Source organism: Onychomys torridus, chromosome 12 (assembly GCF_903995425.1).
Source record: "Onychomys torridus chromosome 12, mOncTor1.1, whole genome shotgun sequence".
Classification (NCBI taxonomy): Eukaryota; Metazoa; Chordata; class Mammalia; order Rodentia; family Cricetidae; genus Onychomys; species Onychomys torridus.
In genome coordinates this window covers 68,345,813-68,370,550 of record NC_050454.1, presented here as the reverse complement: position 1 = coordinate 68,370,550, position 24,738 = coordinate 68,345,813, and the positions used below count along the sequence as shown (strand labels likewise).

The following is a 24,738-nucleotide window of genomic DNA, read 5'->3' as shown; positions in this document are numbered from 1 at the left end:
TCAGGAGTGCAAGGTGTGCGGGGCGATGGGACTCTTAGGAGCAGATTTATCTGTATTGACGGGTTATACCTGATGACTCTTTTTCATTCTCAGTTTTTTTTCCCTGTTACCTGATTCTGACACTTGCTGGTCTAGCTCATCTCCTTGCTGTGACAGGGCCTCCTTGTGACTCTCTGCCCTCCATTGTTTCTGTGGCGGCTTCTAGCCTGGCTCTGTGACTCTACTTGCCCTTGTTCCAGTTACTTTCTGGGAGGCAAATATACTCTGCTTCTTTTTCTCTTTTTCTTGATTTCCCCCCCCATCCCGTTCTCAGTGATTGCAGCTGCCTCGGGCTGGAAAGGATTAGCCCCTTCCTCCCCTTCCGCCCGCCCCTGGTCCTCGGTCCATCTCAGCCGGACCGTTGTCCGCCTGCCTCTCGTCATTCTTTCTTCCTGTATTTTTCACGCTCGCTCAGCCCTCTCTCGCTTCTCCTGTTCCTCAAGAGCTCCCTGCTCAGTTGTGTCTTTTCGGATGCCTTCACTTAAGGCGTCCGTCCATCTTTCACGATGATGTGCAGCAGCCAATCAAGGCCCTTTTTTAATGAGCTTGTCAGCTTTCTGTCCGTATCCCAAGACGGCTGAACAAGGTTCTGTCAACACAGGCACTCGTGCCCACTGACCAGCTTTCCCAGAGAGGGATACTCAATCACATCAGCTTCTCCTAAAGCCCCCTCCTTGTCTTGTTTATTTGTCAACCTCCTTGAATTCCCTTTCTGAGGCGGTTTCTACCAGCGTCATCAAGTCCCACCGCCACAGTAACCTTTTGGACAGGCTCCGCTACCGCTGCTTGAACAAGTGGCTGCAGATGCCACCAGACTGAGTACCCCAGGTCTCCTGTGACCTCCAGTGGGGTGTAGAAGGGCCCTGAGCCACCCCCACCTTCCAACCAGTCACGGGGTGTGGAAGGGCCATAGGCTCCACCCCCTACCCCAGGTTCAGGGGCTGGACATCCCCAGGATCCCTAGGATGAACTGGCCAGGACAGGCTGGGAAGGTGGGGGGGTGTGTGTGACGCGACAGGGTCTGGCTCCTAACCTGGGCTGCCTGTCACCCAGGGACAGCCTGAATTCGGATTCAGGAATGGCGTTAGTGGGATTCCCCACAATTCTTAGTAAGTCATAATCCAAACATGTGGTCCTCTATACTCAAAAGCTTCGGCAGCCTTCCCCAAACATTTATAATTCAATTCTGAGACCCCGAAGCCTCTGCACAACAGGGCTCTAAAGCTTTGGAGCTTTAAAAGACATGTGCTATTGGTGAAATTATTAAGGCCACTCCATGTAGTTAAAAGGGAGGTTTATTTTGTGGGGTAATTTACAAATGAAGGGATAGGTTGTAGGGTCTGGCAAAGGTATGGCGCAGTCTGGCAGTGTTCTCTGGAGAACTCTGCTCAGTCTACCTCCTGTGTCCAGAATCCCAGAACCAAGACAGACCTCCTCTCCATCCTGGGTCTTCAGCTTCCTCCCTCAGCCCCGCCTTGTGGGCGTGACCATTACTGAAGCCTCAATGGGGGTTGGAACTTCCAGGCCAAGGCTGGGATGGCTATCCACTACATCTCCCCCTTTTGTCTAAATAAGAAGGTTCTAACCTAATACAAGACTATATACAAAGAAATGGTTATCAAATATTGTCCAGGAGTAATGAGGGATAATGACCTAGATAAATTGGAATTACAATAAATGCAAACAATAGCAAGCAAAAAACACATACTAAAATCCAGGGAAGTCTAGAGCGTGGGTAGGTGGCATGTTACAATGTGCCTTTTTAGAAGTTCAGGGACACTGCTCAAAGGACCACAGAGAAAGAGAGGCCTTGAGACAGATGGGTGGGATGCGGTGTGTTTCTGCCTAGCTCTTAGGCTGCTCATTCTGCCACACCTCCACGCTAGCCTCTGCTCTGAGGTCCTCATCTCAAGGCTGTGTGGGTCTTTCTGCAGCACACACCCTCATCACTGGCTCACACGGCTGCTCTCATCACCCTTGCACACCTGCTGGTGTGCCCTCACATGGTCCCAATGCTGCAGGTTTCTTTACCAGCCATCCATCAGCTGCCTCCCCTGATCCCAAATCCGCAAAGTCACTATCTTCAGCTCCTTCCTCACAAGCTTCCCTTGCCTTCCTACCTTTAATTATAAATAAGTGTGTTTGTCATTAGGGCCAAGAGCTCTTTCTGGACTCCCAAAGTCCAGTATAAGCACCTTTAAATGAACCTTCATTGCGTCCACACTACCTCCATGAGGAGAGAACTTGGCCATCCAACTTTTATAAATGCCCCTGGGGCTACTGGGGAACAAACCATACCCAACACCTGCAGGAACTGATCCATTTTCCCTGCCTGGGTTTTCATGTGAGGTGTTGATGGCTGCCCTTCTCTTCTGGGCTACTGCACAGCCGTAGGTGAGTTGTGCTTACGTGCAGCCGGCTCTGTTTATCACTGGACGGCAAATCTCAGGAGAGGACAACCGTAGCCTGCTGCACACAGCAGATCAGAGCCTCCCTTCTACACCGCAGCAGGATTCCAAGTCCCCTCTTAGAGTCCCTTGAGGCCAGACAGCTTCCTGTTTCTTATCTTACACTTCCGCTCAAGGCTGCTCTCAGCCTTGAGCAATTGCCTGCATACTGCAAACTGCTTTCCTGCACTTCTGCACTGGGGATGCTTTTTCCTCCTTGGTTGGAGGGTGCAGGGCCCATTACCCATGCTTCTCGTGGCTAAGAAGTACCGAGGGCAACAGAAGACCCAGTCCTTTTCATGCCGCCCTGAGGCAGTGCTACTCAGAAATAGAGGCTGAATATCTAGAGCTGGGAGGGGCTGGGAGAAGAATGAGCTGCCGAGTAGCTGGTCTCCTAAGACAGTTGCTATGCCTGCTGCCCATGTTCAGAAACTCTCCCATGTGCAAACCGTGGGGGCATGATTTCATTGGAACACAGTCAAGGGAGGCCATGATGCTCTGGCTTGCCCAATGAGGCCTTGTTCACAGCCTTGTGACGCTGTGTTGATGCTCCCCTGCTCCCTTTTCTCAGGTGAAAAAAAATCGAGGCTCAGAGAAGTGATTTGCTCCCTGCCAGTCTTACCCACAAGTCAACGAATTCTTCCAATCTTGGGGACACAAGGTCGAACTCCTGAACACTGATAGGATAGGAGCCTGGGATAAACACTTGCTTCTAGAGAAGTCACCAGAGAATGGATTTATCTTCTAGAAACTGAACCAAGCTGAAAGGAAAGAGATCGTCTCTGCTTCTTGCTTCTCTGGGCCTCAGTTTCCCCAGATATAAGTGGGGTTTGCTCCAGGGTCTCTTTAGGCCGCTTCTGACCTATAAATTCTTTGGTCTACTCCTTCACACAGTGCTGAAAGGTTAAGGAGAGTTCTCAACTTTTTATTGTGCCAATGCTTGCATTTAGACTCTATGGCTGTTTGAGACATCCAAGAAAACAAAGTGTTTGAAAAATTACTTGGGAAACAGGAGATAGCAGAGCTCCAGGTAAACTCAATGTTACCTCATCCGGGGACCCTACCCACTTTCCTTTCTTGCATCTCAGAGATTTTGAAGGATTGTTTTGCTTTTCTATTGATGAGGTTGAAAGTGGGCAGCAAATCATTTTCATTAGTAGTTAGGGGACATGGCTTCTTGGGTCTTTAGACCTGTAGTTCTCAACCTGTGGTGTAGAGACACCTTTGGGGGTTGTGTATCAGATAGCCTGTGTATTAGATAGTTACATTCACAACAGTAGCAAATTTTCAGTTATGAAGTAGCAACAAAGACTCATTTTATACTTGGGGTCACCACAACATTAGGAACTGTACTAAAGGGTGGAGAATTAGGAAGGTTGAGAAGCACTGTTTTAGACCTTTACATAAACCTGAAGGCAGTAAGGAGCAGTGTTTACAGCTTCCCTGCTTTGGGCTTCGGAGTGCAGATCAGGTAGTGTGGGAGCATCTGGAGAGGAGGTGCCACCCTGGGAACCTCCAATCCTGGGAGTCTTGGAGTTTTCTCTCTTGCTGTCAGAGAACCACCTGACATGGACCGTGACCTCATAGCCGCAAACGATCATAGGGAACTTCAAAAGAAGCAGGAACCTGCCTCCTTGCCTCACAAATGGCATCAGCCTTTAAGACAGTGTTTCGGTAGTATCCTAGGCTAGCACTGAACTCACTATGTAACCCAGGCTGGTCTCCAGTTCTCAGAATTCTTTCTACCCCAGCTTCACAAACTCTTAGCTCCCAGGTGTATGCCACCACGCCAGCTGGGCTAACCCTTTGATTTGGGGAATCTTTCGATTCGGAGATAGATACTTATATTGACAAGCATTCATTTTTCCAGTGCTCCAAGAAAGCAGCTGTCCAAGATGTACTGGGACAAGAAGCCCCTTGGAGTCCCCAAGGGCAGCGTTCTTAAATTGTTCTCATCCATCAATTCTGACAGTGATGGCCTAGAGGGCCAAGAGCAAGCAATGACTGGGCAAAGAGAAACACCCTTTCTGACAGGTACTCCCCCTTCTTGTTTCCTCTCTGGAATCATTTAGGAGAAAAGGAAGGCAAAGCTGTAGGCTAAGGTGGCTGCTTGGGAAGTGGGAGCTTTCAGCCAGCCTGGGAGACACGAGACCCTGTCAGAGAGAAAGCCAGCATGGCACAATTTTGTTTCCTTTATTTCTTGAGACAGGGTCATGCCATGTAGCCAAAGTTGGCCTTGAAGTTATGATCCTGACCTCAGCCTCCTCCTCAGTGCAGGATTACAGCTGTGTGTTACCACATCTGTCTTGTTTTGTTTTATTTAATATGTATAAAAATAACAGTCCTACCATATAACCAGTGCATTTCTGCCTAAGGATAGCAAAGTAGTTGTTAATGAAACTAGCTAGCAAAAGTAAGAACCACTAAACAGGACCTTCTGAAAGGTCTCCTGTGTATTGGCTTGTTCCCAGGGAACGTGCTGTTGGTGCCCATCCGTATGAGCACTCGGGCAGGTGGGAATTCCCAGAATTATATAATAGGTGCCAGCTTGAAAGTCGGTAGATGGGCTGGCATTCAAATTCAGCTCTGCCTAAGCCCAAGAATTCAGCTGTTACTCTGGACCTTGAACTTGGTGTTACAACACCAGAGCTCAGATTGACCCATTTCTTTGACATCTTTATCCCAAAGCTGGCCTTCTCAGTGCACCCTGCTGACCAAAGCTATTCAGCTGGGGAACCCGAGGTCCCCAGTTCAGGATGATGGGGAGTAGTCTAGTTTCTGTGTAGACCGCCTCCCCCACACCCCTGCAAGCTGGCATCAGGACCCCTAGCTGCTTCCTGTAAGCATGGGAGGGGTGGAATGCCACAGGGATTCCAGCTGGCTGGGTGACCCCAACTCGTTCACCCCCAGGACCAATGCACACGTGACTTCAACTCTTCTCCTCAAGGTTTTAAAATTGCGGTTCTTTTTGATACAGGATTGATATGTTCTCAGATTTTCAGATTCCACCAAAGTAGCCCATGGGTCCCAGCAGGAGGTGAAAGCAGGGGGTGCTCTCTTGCTTGAAACTGGTTCGTTCTAAATCACCTTAGAGGGCAGAATTTCTATTTGGCCAAGGCCGTACAAAAGCAGTTCTCTACAGTGTCTCTTTTGCATAGTGTGAGCACCATGTCCCGGAACTCTTGACAATGCACCAGCCTGTAGGGGAGCGAAAGTAAATTCTGCTTCTGTTTTAGGTCCGTTACATAGTGTTAGGCTCGAATTACGTCACCTCCAAAGGGTATGTTAGAGTCCTGTTCCCCAGTCTCCAGAGTAGACCTCTTATGGAGAGAGGGTCCTTATAGAGGAAATCAAGTTACAATGAGGTCATCCGGTTGGTCCTAATCTGACCCGGGAAATCTGGACACACAGTCAGCACATGTAAGGGAGGATGGTACAGATAGAGGGGAAGGGCTGTGTAAACTGAGGAAGGGGCTTCAGTTAGATCCTACCTCCCAGCCCTCAGATGGATCAGACCGCCTCAATCTCAAGTTTACTTCTGGCTTCCAAACTGTATATGAGACAACCCCCATCTGCTGTGGAGGCCGCTCAGCTGATGGCAGCCTGTTAGCAGCCTTCATTCACAACATACATACAAGCTTCTCGAGGGGGAGAGTTCCAAGTCAAAGTGCTTTACAGCTGAGGGAAGTTATTCCCAGCCCCAAGGGAGAGTGGAGGCCACACTCTGCCATTGGATTCTGAAGACCACAGCATCGGAAGGCAGGACAGCTGTCTCCCTCCCACTGTTATATATATATATATATATATATATATATATATATATATATTTTTTTTTTTTTTTTTTCCAGAGATTCGTCCCTAGTCCACGGTGCCAACCATTGCCAACAACTGGAATTTATATCTAAAATGGCATGGCTTTAAGTAGCCAACTCTTAGAAGCTGAGGATGCAGCTCAGTGGTACAGCCTGTTGCTTAGTGTGGATAAGACCCTGGGTCTGTGTCTCCTGCATCAGAAAGTGAAACAAAAGCCTTAAATATAGGGGCCATTTCCCCATTTGGGAACTAGTGTGTAATTCAGTAGTAAATCATATGCTTAGGATATGTGAGGTCCTGGATTTCTCTCTGTCTCTCTGTCTCTCTCTGTCTCTCTGTCTCTCTGTCTCTCTCTCTCTCTCTCTCTCTCTCTCTCTCTCTCTCTCATTACCCAAGTCTGGTTCTGCTCCTTGTCCCTGGGTAGCAAAGCTGCTGGTCTAGAGCTCAGCACACACCGCTCTGTTTTTACTATTCCTGCCCCTTACAGCAGCTCTCCAAATACATGGCTCTTTGTGTTGGAGAATACAGTATGTCCAACCCAGCACAGCCAGATCCATCCTGATTCGGAGGACCAGAGGGGCCTACTGTGGGCTGGCAGTTGCAGGTGACAGTCCTAACCAGTTCTGGAACCGATGAGAAGTTCATTGGCTGTTAATAAACTGGAACCAATCAGTGACCGTGGACTGATTGTGCCTAGCGTCTGGGGACGCAGGTCCTTGGGAGCGCTCACACTTGTGTTCCGTTATCTGTATAGAGCTGAGGCTCCTGCTGCTGTTCACGTTTGTTACAGAGAACAGACATATGTCCCTCACACTAGCACAGAGAATTGCTAATGAAGCAACACAATGGTTGCTTATGCCCAGGGCTGCCACAAACAAGGCTCTGTCACCCCCCACAGAACCACGAAATGGTAGTGTGTTTTTAATGGACAATAATGAATATATTTGAAATATATTAGAATGGATTTAGCTCATACACTTGACAACAAAACAACCCCCACCCTGTCTTCCAAAAAGGACTTTGTCCATTTTTGCATTCCACTGTGGTGAGCTAGGAATGAGTGGCAGCTGTCAGTAAAAATTGGATGGGTGGTTGTGTTGTTCGTTATAACTTTCTTTCCATGTAATTTTTATAAATGGGTTATAATCTTTGGGATGGAAGCTGTATTGAGCGGAAATGGCGGCATAGTCCGTGGCAGTTTCCAGTATATCCCGGGGCAAAGCGCTGAAGAGTTTTAAGGAGGGGATGTTTTTCTTGTGCCAAGTTTTGGATTCCTTACTTTAATGTGAGTAGGACTCACAAGGAGAATTTTAATCAAAAAATTAAATCATGGAATCATTTTTATACACTGAGAGCAGGCAAATCTGAATGTGGATGCCAGCACCCCCATCTACCAGCTCTCAACGTGGCACCCAGTACATGGCCTGTTTTCCTGTAAATCCTCACTGTCTTTCCCAGCTGTCATGAGCACCAACAGCACACTTGTGGGAACAAGCCAACACAGAAGATAACGTTGAGAAGGCTGGTTTGAGTAGTTATTTTATTAGCAAAAAGCTGTATTAATTGTTATTAGTTATCCCTTAGGCAGACATGCCTTGGTTATATGATGGACTGGGATTTTTATCAGGAAAAAAACACGAAAGGATTTTCTTTTCCCAACGTTATACTCTTATGACGAGGAACATATCTTGACTCCAGCCATGTTGCTGAGACTGTCTACAAATACGGGATCCCTTGTTGGAAAACTATTCAGAATTTCAGGCAGAGCACTGGCTGAGCTTGTGGCTATTCCAGGCAGCGGGGTGCGTGGCTGCTGATGGTGGCATACCTCTCAAGGGTCATTTTATCCTCAGTGAGGACACAGGGTGACTAAGTCCTATGTGCTGTGTGGCTCAGGGCCTTGGATAGGGATTCAACTGAGGTGAAATGAGTTAAAAATGGGAACTTCAAACTTAATTTGTTCATTTGTACCAGGGGTGTGTGTGTGTGTGTGTGTGTGTGTGTGTGTGTGTGTGTGTGTGTGTTTTAGAGGTCAATGCCTGCCTGTGTGATGAAGAGGGAAGCAGGACCAGATTGTGCGGGGCTGGTAAGAACCTCAAAGACTAATGGGAGGAATCAGATGTGGACAGTGACCTGCTTCGTTATCCCAAGGCATCCAGAAACAGACCTGGAGTGGGATGGTGCACCTTTCCTTAGGGGTTGCTGATTCGATGGTTGCGTCCTGGTCTCCCTTGGACACGGGATCTATTCCCTTGCACCAACTGCCACAGGCTGTGTGTATAACCTACGCCAACTGCTCTCACATCCTTTTTATCATCTCCACATTGCTTATAGTATCTAATATCATGTTGATGCCGTGTAAGTAGTTGTCATATTGTACTATAATGACCCCCAAATCTGTGTTTAGCATAGATGAATTTTCCTCAAAATAGCTTTCTTTCCTTCTCTCTTCCTTTCTTCTTTCTCTCATGAAACAGAGTCTCATGTAGCCCAGGCTGGCCTTGATCTTGTTATGTAGCCAAGGATAACCTTGAAATTCTGATTCTCCTGCTTCTATCTCTTGAGTGCTGGAATTATTGGCCTATCCCTGCATGCTTGGCTTGTGGGGGTACTGGGGATGGAACCCAGGGCCTCTGCATGGCAGGTAAGTATTCTACTAGGGAGATACGTCTCCAGTCTTCCCCCACTTTATTTTAAATCAGAGGTAGATGGAATCTTTGAATGTTGAACTAAGGAGACAGAAGACTGACTATTAATAAATTAGGAAAGCAGCAGGAAGAGGCACCTGAGAGGTTGGGACTGTAAACACATCCTGTTTGTCCATTTTGGTTGATCATACGCATACTTTCATGAATCTTCACATATAGTTTTTTTTTCACAGGCAGGAAAAAAGACATCTGCAGCCTAATGTGTCTTCACCATCATTCACAATAGCTCAGGAGTGGAGACAATCTATGTGTTCCTCAACTGATTCTGAAAAATAATAAAACCCTATCAGTTGTGACAACATGGATGAAACTAAAGATTGCTATAGTACATGAGGTAAGCCAGGCACAGAAAACAAAACAAAAAACAAACAGCCCCCAAAACACCCTCATGCGCTCACTCACATATGCAATACTAAAAAGTTGATTCCATCTAAGTTGGGAGTAGAGTAGCAGTTACCATGGGCTGGAGGCAGCTGAGCAGAGGGAGAAGATGGAGAAAGGATGGGCTCAAGTTAAAATAGACAGGAGTGAGGAAGTCTGGTGCCTGAGGGGAGAGTGTTTAGCCTGACTTAAACATTATGCAATGTATATAGGAATCGAAGCATCACATGGTATTCAATAAATAATAGTTTTATGTGTTTATGTATCGGTTATTGAAAGGAAGAAAAGGAACCTTCAAAGAAAGAGAAAATGAAATTAGACCTGAGAAGCAACCATGAGGTATAACATGAATTGCTAAATCGTCTTATAAATGTAAAACAAACAAACAAACCCGGAGCCAGATATTGGGGTGAAAGTTGAAAGATCAGAGAGACAGAACAAGCCACAGCCAAGCTCACCTTGACAACTCCTCAACCGGTCCTGTTTCCCTGAGTCCTCAGACTGAAGACCTTCGAGTCCTCACCTCGAGGGTCTCAGTTGAACTGCTGCTTAGTTCCTGTCTCCTCACGCCTTATAGACCGTTCTCCACCCAGCCATGTCACTTCCTGGGATTATAGGTGTGTGTGCTTCCCAAGCAAAGGCATGAGATCTTAAGTGCTGGGATCAAAGGTGTGTGCCCCCACTGCCTGGCTCTGTTTCCAGTGTGGCACTGAACTCACAGAGATCTATATGGATCTTTGCCTCCTAAGTGATAGGATTAAGTGTGTGTGCCACCACTGTCAGGCCTCTGTGTCGAATCTAGTGGCTGGCTCTGTCCTCTGATCCCCAGATAAGTTTAGTAGGGTACACAATATATCACCACATTGAGTTGTGGGTGAGAAAGCATTTCTTACTCAGTGACAGGGCGTTTGTAGCTGGGGCAGGCCCTGATGTTGAGGCTGAAGGAAATGCAAGAAAAGGCAAACTATAAGCCAGCAATTTTATTTCTATCCCTTCACTTACTAAGAATGAATGGCTTCTGTCCAGGGGTGGAAGCAGCAGTGACTCCCTTTTCCTGTGGAATTGTGAGTTGTCAGGGTGGGTGAATAGGGCCGTCCTGAGAAACGTATGTGGGTTAGACCTGCAGGTGGGGGTACTGTTGGATTGGTTGGTGATGGATGCAGGTGGTGTTGGACTGGTTGGATTGGTTGGTGATAGATTTGGGTAAATGCTGGAAATCTACCTGTTAAGTGAAGTCACAGTTCATGCCCATTCATCTTAATTGTCAGCTTGAGGGGATTTAGAGTGACCATAAAGACGTAAACCCCTGGCCAAGTCTGTGAGCAAGTTTCTTGGTTAGGTTAACTAAGGTGGAAAGATTCTCCCTAGATGAGAGCAGCACCATCTCATGGGCTGAAGACAATACATAAAAAAGGAGCCAGTGAGCTCTCTGGCTTCCTGACTACACATGCAATGTGACCACGTGAGCAGCCACCCATATCCCGACACCCTGACTTCCCCATCATGATAGATTGTGCCCTCCAATTATGAGCCAACGTGACACCCTAAATGCATCTGCCAGTCATTTTGTTAAAACGATGAGAAAAGTCACTAATTCAGTCAATGTTGGCCAGTCACATCCTTCCTCCAAGCCTGTTTATCTCTGAGATGATAATATCAGGTTAGCTCATTGGATTAAATGCCCAGTGATTCCAAACTGGGCTCTGGAGATTCCCCATCGCTGAGTCAGCTGTTTGCACAGATGTTAAAGAGCAAGCCAAACCTATAACCCTCCAGGTAGTCTTCATGCACACTTGGGTTTGTGAACCAGGAGTTGAGACTTCGCTCTTGCCTTAGTCAGAAGGTTCTCTGAGCAGACAAAACCCGAGTGGTCTGATATTTAGCTTTTTCTCAATTCCCTTTGCCAACCTGATGCATCTTCTAGGGCCAGTTTAAATCCTCAGCCTTCCTCTAGCCTTCCTCCATTTTCAGGCACTACTGATCAGTCTTTTCTCATCTCTGGAATCACCCAGGACCCGGGAGGGTCTCCTCCATGTACAACAGCATTATTCAATGTAATTATCAACCCTGCCATCTCTTTTCGCTGGTCTTCCCAGAGAGAAGGGCATGAACCTCATTGGGAGAGTCTTGTCTGCTCCTGCCCTGACACCGCGGGTACTGACTTCCGTTGGACTTCTCGGAGCTGGTGTTGCACCAGGTCACTGAGACATCTCAGCATGATCATTGCTCCTCTGCTCACTGTCACCGCAGCCCGGTGAGCATCCGTGCCCCCTTTCCAGTGGGGCAGGACATAGTTTATTCATTGTGGTCACCTTCATGCAAATCTCCTGGGTATGTGTTTCTTGTGATTTTATTAGCCTGCAGGTGAGGGTTGTATTTGTCTCATGACGTGCTGTTAAATGCCTCAAATGGCAATGGTTTTTGGCAACTTTCGGTTTGGGTTTGGGGAAGACTGTGTAACAGCCTCTGTCCAGGGCAGTCATTCTTTCTAACCCCCACTACTGATTAGGCAATCTTGTCCCGGAAAACAAAATGAAAATGGTTGAATCAGCATGTATGGGAAAGGTGGAGCTAGAGTTGGGATTATTGGGCATGAGAGTCAGGGAGCAATACCATATGCCAGGTGGAGAAAGCCTGATTCCTCTGTATCAGGCTTCCTTGTTTTCCACAGTCCTGATCTCACCTCTGGGTAAAAATAGCACACACACACACACACACACACACACACACACACACACACACCTCATAGTAAATGCTCCTTGTGATGTTATGAGGAAATAAGCGAATGTCAGTGCAAAGAATTCTGGAGAGAGAGGCACGCTGTGCGTTCGAATGTGGTGCCTAACCTTGGCTTTCGGAAAGAACTTGGGTTTTGAAGTGAGTGCGTCAGCAGGCAGAGGAAAAGTCCTCAGCCCTGGGGCTGATGGGGTAAGTGCTAGATACACACAGTGCTTGTTTCTCAGCCAGCAGGCTCATGGTAACTGGATCCAGGTCTGGAAGGGGCTGTCTCTCTTCCTTATGTGCAGAGACAGCTCTGCTGAGACTCTGGTCTCTCTTTTCCCCTCCCCCCTTTCCTTCTAAAGCCTTCCTCTCCCAGGGGCACAGGCCATCAGCACAGGTCCGGTTGGTCAGACTCCTGCCCTCCTGCCCTCCTGCCCGGAAGCTCCTGGGACTCTCTTCTCTCTGGCCACCTAGTAGGACAGACCCTTCCCATTTCGGAACTGCACTTTGTGTAGCTTCCTTTTCTTACTCTGTCCTTTTCCAGAGAAATCATTGACTGCCACGCTGTAATTACAGTGTCCCTTAGGGTGCTGTTGTCCCTTTCCACTCACTGAGGTTTTAATACTTCCTCCCAGGTGCCACGCTCACCCGGTTTCTCTCTAATCCAACAAAATCCCTCTACCTAACCTTAATGCAAGGATGATTAGCTTTCTCCACACCTCCTTTACCCAGTGGTGGACTGCGTGTGGCATCTTCTCCAGGAGCAGCTTGCTAACTGTGAGCTAGAGAGGTTGTGAGGGAAGCAAATCTTTGGTGGAGACCATTAGTGATAGACGTGAGATAACAGGAGTGGCATCCTGAACTAAACACACCACGTTCTCTGGAACAGACAGAGGACCGTGGGGAGGAAATGGGTCCCTGCGGTTTAGTTAGATCATGATAACTGCAGTTGAGGGCGTGGCTCATTTGATGAAGGAAGCCCTGGATTTGATCTTCTGCTCACACAAACTACTTGGTAGCCTCTACTGTAGTTATAACAGGTGGAAGATAGAGGCAGGAGGATTAGAGATTGGGGGCATCCTTGGCTATACAGCAAGTTTAAGGTCAGCCTGGGCTACCTGAGACACTGTCTCAAAAAAAAAAAAAAATCCACGATAACCATGTTAATGTCTTAAGGGAGCATATACGCACATATCTAGATTATTGTTGCGGCATTTCTGTGAATCTAAACTTGTTCCTAAGTAAAAAGATAAATTAAAAATCAGTTTTGGCTGGCTAGGAACTCACTCTGTAGACCAGGCTGACTTCAGACTCACAGAGATCCACCCGCCTCTGCCCAAATGCTGATATTTAAAGACGTGGCCATTATACTTGGCAATATTTTTAAGTAAATGAAAATTTAAAGGGAGCGTGCGTGCTTTTTGGATATCTCAACACAGTGTCATCTTGACAAGCTTGGGTTTGTAAATCCTACTCTGCCACTTGCTGCCTTGTGGTTTCTGAGTTTATTCTCTCCTGGGTAAATAGAAATAAAGAGAGCTCTTGAGTCGGTACAACTGGAGCAGCCTAACATGAGGTAACAGCCTGAGTAATGTGAGTTTTTCTTACTGAAGTCTCACTAAATCCAGTCTATAGTAGATGAGGCAAATAGCTATGGACCATCTCTTGGTTTGAAATACGTCTAGTGTAGGACACCAAATGAATCAAGTGCCTTGCATTTTCAGGCATTGGTTTCTTTGTTTCAAAATAGATCCCAGAGCTGGCAAGATGGGTCAGTGGGGTAAAGACATCTGCCACCAGCCTGATGACCCGAGTTTGATTCCTAGAACCCACATGGTGGAGGCAGAAGAACAATCACAAGTGTCCTCTGGCCTCTGCACCACAGCAGCCATAGTTGCGCTCTCTCTCTCTCTCTCTCTCTCTCTCTCTCTCTCTCTCTCTCTCATAAATGCAAAACAACAACAACGAAAGTGAGACAACATGTCCCAGAGCTGTCTGAGAAAAAAAAGTTGGTTTAAATTTGAAATGTTCCCCCAGGCCTGTGTGTTGAAGCCTCCTGTCCAGGTGGTGCTGTTGTGGGAGTGGCTGGAAATCTCGGGACGTGGGGCTTAGAGGGAGAAAGCAGGTCCTTCCTGGGGGCGGTATCTTGCCCTCTGCCCTCCTGTGTTCCTCTCTGCTTCCTGTCCACACGATTTGAACAGCCTCTATTGCACGACCCTACTGTGCTATGTTCTGACCCACCACAGGTCCAGGAGCAAAGAAGCCAAAGACAATGGATCGAGACCCCTAGAATCATGAGACAAAATGAAGAACTTCTCCTTTTAAGTTGTTGACATCAGATATTTTTGTCATAGCAACATTCTACCTCCTCCTCCATCCTCTCATATCTCAGAGATCAGGAACGAAAGTCTGTTACTAAGAGGAACCTCGAATAAGAAAGAAATGTATGATAGGTAGGGACTCAGGTCGGACTCAGGGTCTGCTGTCACTGCCATCATCTCCTGTCCTCTCATGGTGTTGTTGCTGTAAGGGAAAAAGAGCTGAAGGACATCACCATTCTGTTTCTTCTACTGGAGCCAATGCTACCAGGCCAGAATGCAGAGGAATTCCTCAGGGCCAAAGTTTGTCGTGTATCATAAAATATATTGAGCACTGATTGTGTCGAAAGAACAATCATTCCTGAGCACTGGTCCAGTCCATGCAACTTCAGGATAATCAAGAGGAAGATTATTGGCCAACTCCATGTGGACATCTAAGTCTTGGGGACATCTAAGACAATAGTTTTGCGTCTAGGCCCCAACCACCTATAACTTACTCTCTCACTTCCCTCTTCCACAGCTTTCCAGCTGAGCTCCACGCACTAACTTTCTATGAACACTCAGAAAGGACCTACGGTTGGTTCCCTTGGCTGCCACCCTCACTGAATGCCTGATGACACACTCACTGTGGTCTGGCCACCAACCAACCTCATTCAGTCATTTACCACAAGCCGCATGTGGCTTTACAGAGTCAAAACTAATGAAGACGAAATGAAACCTACGTTTTCCAAATGCCCTTGCCATTGGATGTGACCATGAAACTCGGCGCTGCTCTGGAATCTGGGCATAAGTGGCATTGCTTTGGGTTTGTACTCCAGAGAGGGAGAGAGCCCAGCCTTCCTTGCTCTAGAATTTGGGCATGGTGGAAGGTTTGGAGTAGTCACCTCAGCCACGGAATGGGGACATACATTGAGGACAGCAAAATGACAGAAAGCATCCTGGTCCCCCACATACCAAGCCACTTCCTAGACTTCATCTTCCTCCAAGCACTGTCTTGGAGCTGGCTGTCTTTCTGTGTCCTGCCTAATACACATCGCAATGACCCTCTCCCAAGCCTACTTCTGCAGTGCGTGGTACCAGCCCTGTTGGTCTCCAGTTCTCTGTTTGCTTTTATTCCCTTCAAGGGAAAACTCACCTGTCTGAGGCCCTCGGCACTCTGCTTCATGTTACAACCAGTCTGTTGTGCTGTGATAATGACTTGCTCTGCATCCCTCCCCCAGAGATGGGTGTTTGAGGTCTCTGGAGATACTTGGCCACACTGCATTCATGGGAAAAGTGCTGAGCATCCCAATAGGCTGGCAATATTGGGGTTCATGCCAGCTTCCCAGGGACCCCACCTCCCCCATATAAACAATGAGACTTAGATCAGTTTTGAAGGTCACTGGTCAGTAACAGACCTGAGTGTCTACTGTTGAGCAGAGAGGTTGGTGGTCTTTTCTGGTCTCTGTGTGCCTCTGCTGTGTTTCTGCCTTGGCACTGATGGGAAGTGACATCTCTGTGTACCACCCTCTTCTCCATTGCCCAACTGTGACCCAATGCCCAGCCCTGGGGATGTGAGCTAGAGAAGAGAACATGACTTCTTGGGAAGCTCAGCACAGCTCTGTGGGTGGCTCATTACCAAAGATGGCCACTGAACCCCAGATTCATCCCAGGACAGGGATTTTCAGATGTAGGAAAACAGGGATGAACACTTCTTTGTAGCTTCTTTTTGTCGCTGCCAGAAGGCCTGGTATTTGCATGTGCATGTGTGTACGTGGTGTGTGTGTGTGTGTGTGTGTGTGTGTGTGTGTGTGTGTGTGTTCACATGTGTGTATGTGTATCCATGCATGTGCCCAGGTGTGTGTATGCATATGTGCATACACATATGTGTGGATGTTTGCATGTGTATGTATATGAATGTGGAGGTCAGCTTACAATAGAAGGTACCATTCCTCAGGTGCCAACCACTTTGTTGTTTTGCTTTGAGACCAGGTCTCTCACTGGCCCTGAACTGATCAAATGGGCTAAGCTGGCTCCCAGCACTGAGATTCAAGTGCATGCCACCACATCTGGACTTTTACCTGAAGACCACACTTAGCTTTTTCATGTAAGCTCTGGGGATTGAACTCACACAAGGCAAGCACTTCATTGACTAGGTTGTTTACCCCCCAGCCCACCTGTGCCCCATGGCCCGGTGCGCTTGTGTATAGTTTTGGTGTTGATTTGGGTCAATTTCCTTCCTCGCGAATTTATTTCAGTGTGCAGTAGAGTAGAAGAGACTCTTTGAAGTGTAAGAGAGAGAAAGTAGGACCATGTTCCCCACACGACATCTAAGTCAAAGAAGAATATTAAGTAGATGTTTAACACTCATGCATGAACACAGAGGGCCGATCCCACTCTCTCCTTTTCTGACTCTCTATTGCATGTAAATGTTTTTAAATTCTGCATCACAAGTCAGTCTAACAGAAGCAAACCTCTGGTCATCATTCCCTGGCATGTTTGAGCTGGATAGAATGGGCATGTCCCTTCCTCCAAGGACAACCGTCACCTCTCTAAAGACAAGCAGGGTTTTAGAACCAGGGAGCGTTGGAACCAGGCTTTGGGCTCTGAGTTCTGACCCAGGCAGGGCAGGCCTGGCTGTTGTCACAGCCATCTGGTGGGGCCTGTAATGCATGAGCACATTAGCACAGGGCCAGCCCTCAGCTCAACATTGTTCTCTTAGCTGTGTCCATTCTGCGGGGACATTTTTGGCAGCTCAGCAGAGTACACAAAAGGCGAGTTTTGCATTTGGGATAAATATAGCCACTGAGCTTCTCTCTGTTTTTCTTTCTTCTTTTTAAGAATACTCAATGAGCTGGGCAGTTCTGGCAAATGCCTTTAATCCCAGTACTCGGGAGGCAAAGGCAGATGAATCTCTGAGTTCGAGGCCAGCCTGGTCTACAGAGCGAGTTCCAGGTCAGCAAGGGCTACACAGAAAAACCCTGTCTCAAAATCAAACAAACAAACAAACAAACAAACAAAAGACGAGAAAGAGAGAGGGAGGGAGGGAGGGAAGGAGGGAGGGAGGGAGAGAGAGAGAGAGAGAGAGAGAGAGAGAGAGAGAGAGAGAGAGAAGCAAAACTTACTGAAAAGATTTACCCTGGCTGTCTGAATTGCTCAGTGATACACCCCCCCCCCCCCCACACACACACAGAATGTTGTCCTCATTCTGTCTGTGACATTGACATGGACAGTTGGTGGGAGCTGCTAATTTACCAGAAGATCTTTTCAGATTAGTGTGTGTGTGAGTGTGTGTGTGTGTGAGTGCTTGTGTGTGTGCACGTGTGTGAGTGTGTTTGGGAGAGGAGAGATGAGGGCACGTGTGGGGTCAGGGGGCAGTGTTTAGGGTCAGCACTGTCACCTAATTGAGTCAGAGATTCTCTCGTTTCAACTTCTGTGTAGTGGACTCCAGGCTAGCTGCTCCAGAGCTCCCAGCCAGGCTCCTGTCTCCACCTCCCACCTTGGAGAATAGCCTGGGATTATAAGTTCCTGCTGCTGTATCAGGCTTTTCACATAGGTTCTTGAGGATCAGATTCAGGTCACCAGCTTTGCACAGTTAGCACTTTTTCCCCACAAAGACATCTCCCAGTCCCCATCACACGCACACACATACACACACACACAGAGAGAGACAGAGAGACAGAGAGACAGAGACAGAGAGAGAGAGATGAAGAGACAGGCAGACAGACAGACAGACAGACAGACACGCACATGCATACGCACATGCACAATGACTCATCCAGGGGGCTGGAGAGGAGGCTCAGTGGTTATGAGCATTTGTTGCTCTTGCAGAGAACCTGGATTCAGTGTTCAGTTTTGACCACCACAGAGTGGTCCACAGCCATCTGTAGCTCCTGTTCCAGGGGACCTGACACCCTCTTCTGACCTCTGCAGACTCCAAGCACACATGTGGTTCACATACATGTAACACTCAAACACATAAAATAAAGACTTTTTAAAAAAATTGGACTCATCCAAATAAACATTTGTCTTTGTTTTTAATCCGAAGAGTTTACCTTCCAAAGAATTAGGAGGAGCTATCTACCCATACACCCATTCCTCATGAATGGTTTTACATCTCAAGGTCTACAGCCTCCTTGTGCTCAGAAACAGCTCTTGTTCACCGTGGAGAGTGTCCCATTTCAGCTTTAGGAAATGCTTTGATCCTAACCAATCATTCAGATGATCTTGTATTTACATCAGGCTGTAAGACACCAGGAGAACACAATCTGTTGATCTACTCTGTGGAGTTAGATTTTGCTCCTGTTGTCTTGTTTATGGTTTCCGGGGAAGCTCTGCACCTCATCTATTCTCCATAAAAAAGGGCTTGGGAGCCAAAAGTTGCCTGTATGTGTGGATTCTGTCCAGTGAACATTCACTGAGTGCTTCTCTGTCCATGACTGGACGGTTAGACGTGTGCTGCCTGGGGCTCGGGTTTAACAGGGGGGTCAGTTAATATGACCAAGCTGAATGTGAGATGAAGGAAAAAAAAAAGTAAAGGGTTGGAAATGCCAGGTGGGTGTGGAAGACTGAAAAGGAAAGGTAAAACTGTGACCTTAAGTTAGGGAGGGGAAAATATAGCCAGGATAAACTGCAGGAGAAAATAATCTATTTTCAATAAAAGGGGAGAAGCCGGGCGGTGGTAGTGCACCCCTTTAATCCCAGCACTCGGGAGGCAGAGCCAAGTGGATCTCTGTGAATCTGAGGCCAGCCTGGTCTACAGAGTGAGATCCAGGACAGGCACCAAAACTACACAGAGAAGCCCTGTCTCAAAAAACCAAAAATAATTAATTAATAAGTTAATTGATTAAAATAAAATAAAAGGGGAGAAAACTGTGACCTTAATGCGCAGAGCTTCTGCATCTCTGCATAACACATAATTCCTCGATTTGCAACTGTGAAGAATCATTTCATTTCCTGCTTCTAGTCAGGGCTCTGCCTCAAAGCTCTTATTTTAAAAAGCACATTTCTTAGCTGGGCAGGCATGGTGATGCACACCTTTAATCCCAGCACTTGGGAGGCAGAGGCAGGCAGATCTCTATGAGTTCCAGGCCAGCCTGGTCTACAGAGCCAGTTCCAGAACAGGTAAGGCTACACAGAGAAAGCCTGTCTTGGAGCGGGGAGGGAAGCATGCTTCCTAAGTCAGTTTCTCGGTAGGTTTCTAGTTGCCCAGAGTAGAAGATGGGGCCAACTATAGCTAGTGAGCGAGGATTTGCCATCCAGGGGTCTTCTGATGTGCTCGGTGTATGTCAGATAAAACAACGCAAACATGGTTTGGGAACCAGCTTCAAGTCTCATTCTTTAGGTGCCTGCCACTGCTTTTTGTTTGTTTATCTGGTTGGTTTGTTGCTTTTGAGACTGGGTCTTCCCCTGGCTTGGCACTCACCAGGTGGGCTAAGTCAGGCTTTCTAGAAGCCTCCCTCTCGATGGGGTCCAAGCCTTGCCACCGCACCCAGCTTTATTTTACTTGGTCCTGGGGATCGAACTCAGATGTATTTGTGAGGCAAATGCTTCGTCGACTGGGCGTCTCTCCATGCCTAACAGAATTTAATTTTTACCTTAATTAAAATAGGAAAGGGTAAGATAGGAGGAGCTGGTGGCAACGTTTTTACCTTAATTCAAACAGCTGATGCTGTGGGTGATGGTAAGAAGCAGATGGGTGGGTGGGTGTGGCTGGAGCCCTGATCCTGAGGATGGAGGGCTATCAGGAGAGAAAGGCAAGGACTGTGAGCCCGGTCCATTGATGCTGGAACTGAGCAGAAAAAGATGGACAGCCTTCTGGATGCCCTGAAGTGGAAGCTCCCTGCCAGTGCCCCTCTGGGCTGGCTGAAGTAATTTCCTTCCTGTGTTGGCTAAGCTATACTGGACTCCAGTGTCTTCCTTGGCATTGACTTAGCCTGAATAGTTTTCAGAGGCGAGAGCTGGGGGTGATGGGAGCCCCAGCCCAGTTCCCAGGTGTCTCATCTCTCTGAGGCTCCTGGCTGTACTTCAGAATGGTGCTGTGCTGGTCATCCGAGGGCCATAGACAGAGGGCCTAACTGTCCTCTTGCCAGCTGGGAATTCCCAAGGCTTCTGCAGTAGGGGACACAGGGGGTTCTGATAGTTGGAGCCTGACCTGCCCAGGGCACGTTAGAGAATGCCCATCTTGTCTCCATTCTACAGTGGAGGAAACAGACATCACACACAGCTTCTGAGAGTCCTAAAAACTCCAAGGCAGGCTTTTACTCCCAAATGAAAGAGGAGGAAATTGCTTGCGACCTGATTTTGTCCTGAGGGTGGAATTTCTCTGTGGGCCAGGCCACCAGGAAGAGAGCTCTGAGAGCCAGATTGGTTTGAGGGGAGAAAGCTCAGCTTCTAGAAACTAGAGAAGGCTAGCTCTCGAGGCAGCCAGGGAGACAGTTACAAATCTGGAGGTCCAGCCTGAGGACTTCAGCTAACAGCTCCTAGTGCTCTGAGCACTAGCTGGTCGATGTCTGTGCAAACGCAGGGGTGGATGGTCCTGTGAAGGAGGAACTCAGGTGTGTATAAACCTCTGTGCACAAGCCGTTCCCATTTGGGTACATGGAGTCTGATGTGTGTGCATCCTCAAGCAGCCGGTTTGGTCCCCCACACAAAAGTAGGCGCTTTTGATTGGTTTTGTGTTCCCGCTTCTCCGCTTCCCGGAGGAGGACCTCCAACCTTTTCTTCAATCAGTGGCCCAGAGGCTGTGCAGCCACCATCAAAGAAGTTTCTGCATGGCACAAGCCAGCTGCGGCATTCAGAATCTGTGCAGTGCACCCAGACGCGCGCACGCACGGGAAATCCTGCGAGAGAGGAGTAGTCCCTCTGCACCCACCTGTGAGACCTAGGAAGCCAGCGGGAGGAGAGGACCCTTGTGCACTTTCAAAGCCAGTTTTCAAAGCAATCTCTGTAAGCCGCTCTGCTACCCAGCGGGGGCTGGAGGAACCCCATTCCAAATGCCGCGTCCAAGGTAGTTAGCGTTCTGCCAAGCTGTCTGGCTTCCGAACCCACAAACGGAAATTTCAAGGGCCAGTTCGACCCACCGGCGCGTTTGAGGGTAGTGGCCCAAGGTGAAGTCCCACAGAGGTGAGTGTGTACAGTCCCAGCAAAACCTCTTGGGTCCCACCGCCTCGGTGTCTGCCTGGTCTCTGCGACCCCTTTCTGAATTGCTCCCCGGGCTCGGAAAGCGCAACCCTATTGGGGCTGAGGCTTGGGATTCCGGCTGATACCGGACCCGCAGCTGTCCTGGCAGTAACGACAGTCCCTAATGAGCAGCCTCCGCGGCTCACCTGCTCCGGCCCTTCCTCCACCCTTGCAGCGCGCCCATCGGAGCCCGCTAATTGCTAAAGTCTGTTGGCACAGCCTGTAACCCAGATGGAGGCGTCAGGGACAGATGGGGTCCAGGCACCTAGGGGGAGCACCTAGGAGCTTCCCTAATGCCGGTTGTGGGGAGGAGGCAGCATCAGACCCAAGAGTTCCCCAGTTGGAGCTAAGCCAGCCTGGGGACTGCTGGGTCTGGGGGTGGGGCAGGTATGGGTTTGGTCAGGCTGACTCCTGTAGGACAAGCGGGCAGCCTGGGTTTATGCACTGTTGGCATCTGCCCTCACACAGGTTCCTAGCCTGGAATGGGGGGTAATAGCAGCTCCTCAGAGTTACTGTGAGAAATCCATGAGCTGGCACACAATGGTGTCAGTCTGTGCCCACTACCCTTCAATAAATATGTCCACCTCCTTGTCCAGTCCTTTTATCCATCGCCTGAACTGCCAGCTCAGCTCTGGGTCCTCCTAACTGCATCCTCCTTCATTAACCTGCAGCCAGACAATGCAGCCATATGGCAATAACTCAGCTCCTGGGAGAGAGCTGAAGATTGGTGTGTGTGTGTGTGTGTGTGTGTGTGTGTGTGTGTGTGTGTGTTCCCTATCTAGTGAGCACTCCCGGGTCAAGCCTCCTCCCTCACCACTGCTTAGGTTGCCCCTGCACTCCGACAGGGAATGAAGTACTGGGCTGGGCTTTTGACCAGTGATCATGCTGACTCAGTGAGTTCCTGAGCTTCTCCCCAGCAGTGGGGGTAGACTTAGGAGCATCAGCTATTTTTCTTTGAACAGCTAGGCCTGATTCTGTAGGTCTGCAGAGGTACGAGATGGCTGCTCACCCATAAGATGTCTTGAGGCCCTTGATGTAGGGCTGTTGGTGAAGACCTCCTATGATCCCTTTGGGTGTTATGTGGGGAGTGGAAGACTTGGCACAAAATCTGTAGTGATAAACAGTCTACTGGAAGAGATGGGGGGGGGCTTTGTCTAAGATGAGCTTGCCCACAGTATCGAGGTACTTATATAACAGGGTTCAGACAGGCTTCTAAGCTGAATCTGTCCTAACTGGAAGCAGAAATTCCTCTATCATGGAGTACATGAGAACATCTTGGCGGGGGGGGGGGGGGGGGGGGGGGAGGGAGGGGGGGCGGCATTCAAACATAGCACCATAGCTGGACCCAGTGGTGCAGGCCTGTGATCCCAGGTACCGGAGAAGCTGAAGGAGGAAGATTGGATGTCCTAGACCTGCCTGGGTTATAGATGAGTTCGAGGCTAGCTTGGGCAACTTAGTAAGAACCTGTCTCAAAATAAATCAGTAAGTAAATAAATAAGACAGTAGTAGAGTGCATTGCTTGTTGTTCACAAGGTTCAATCCCAAGTGCCTAAAGCAGATTACAAACAAGCAAACCTTCATATCCTACGAAGGAAAACAAGAACAGGTCTTACTTGCGTAGCTGAAGGAGCACCAGGCCATCAAGGGTGTCCCCTGGTATTATCTTCCCACAGCCACACGAAAATCCTTGACACCTCCGGGCCTCGGCAATGTGTTCCTCTGCCGGTATACCCACTTGGTCTGCCAGTTTGCCTACCCTTCTGTTCCCTGTCTCTAGATGTAAATTCCTCTGTGGCGTCAGAGGTACCTTATAGCTCAAGCCAATCCCACCAAGAGTCCTCCAACACTGAGTTCAGGGGGTCAGCCCCTTTTCTAGGACTGGGACCTATGGAGAGCTTGGAGAATGTGGGGATGGTGTGCTTGTGGGGGAAGTGCGGAGGCTAGTGGAGGTGGCTCAGCTCCGCTCCCCATTGCTCACCAGGCTCTGTCCTCTCCATCTCCAGTGGAGTTCTGGGCTTAAGTCTGTCAGATCTTGTGTCTGATGAGTCCCTGGGCCCTGTGACGGAGAGCTAGGGAGTCATGAAGGCCACGAAGAGGACATGGCTGGGTAGAGGCTGAGGAGCTGCTCAGACTAGAAGGGAAAAGGTAACATCTATGACAAAGAAGTCACAAGTAAAATCTGGAAGGAAAAATAAAATCTCACGATGGAGGTCCAAGTGGTCACCCACAGTCTTCTGACAGCACCCCTCAGGGTAGGTCAATGCTGACCTGAGACCTCCTGACCCTGGAGCAGCCTAGGCCCACCCTAGGACAAGAGCTACCTGCTGTGGTTAGAGGTCTGCTGTGCCTCTCACTGAGCCCAGACCTCCCCACAGCTGAGGCTGATGGCCAAAGCCAGGATGGATACCACTCCTCCCTCTTTGGTGGGGTGAGGAGGCTCTGAGCCTGGGGATACTGGGGGCTGGGATGGCCAAGCAGACTTGGTTTCTTTCCTTGCAATTGTCCTGTGCACACGGCCTGGGCAGGGGCTTGCAGAACCTTGCTTGGTGCGCCAGCTTTAGATGCTGCCAAGGCGCGAATCTCTGCACCTCCAGGTTCTTAGCCAGGCTTTGGGGATTTCCACGTCCCGGCATCCTTAGGTGTGTGTCTGCACGTGGGGCTGGACCAAACACCAGGCAAGTTTTGGCTTCAAATGGGATTCCAACAGGAATAAACCCTGCTGAACATTGCCCTTTTTCGGGTTCCACAGGTCCCCTCTCTCTTCTCTATGCTCTCGGGAATTCCAAATGCCTCCTAGCCTTAAGAAGAGGAGAAGGAGGAAGAAAGAAGGATGAAAGACAGACAAGATGAAGAAGAAAGTGGTGGTGGTGGTGGTGGGCGGTGGCCTTCTGTGTTAAGCTAGGTGGGGCCTGCAATACCTCACCCCTGAGCGCCTGCATTTCTGGCTAGCAGACAGGCATTAAGAAGTACCTGTCCTGGAGCTATCCAATGGGTCCACAGAAGGGTCCACCCTCACTCAGGCCTGAGTGAAGGACTCCTGAATGGGCTGGGCTCCAACTAAAAAACAAAACAAAACAAAACAAAACAAAACAAAACAAAACAAACACAGAGAAATCTCCCTTTCCAAGTCTAGATACCTTCTGCTGGCAG

The 24,738-nt window shown here is 48.6% G+C and overlaps 1 pseudogene; it reads right to left on the bottom strand.

Moving 5' to 3' along the window:
* On the bottom strand, positions 1-24,221 carry LOC118593874 (annotated as a pseudogene).
* Positions 24,222-24,738: the final 517 nt, after the last annotated feature.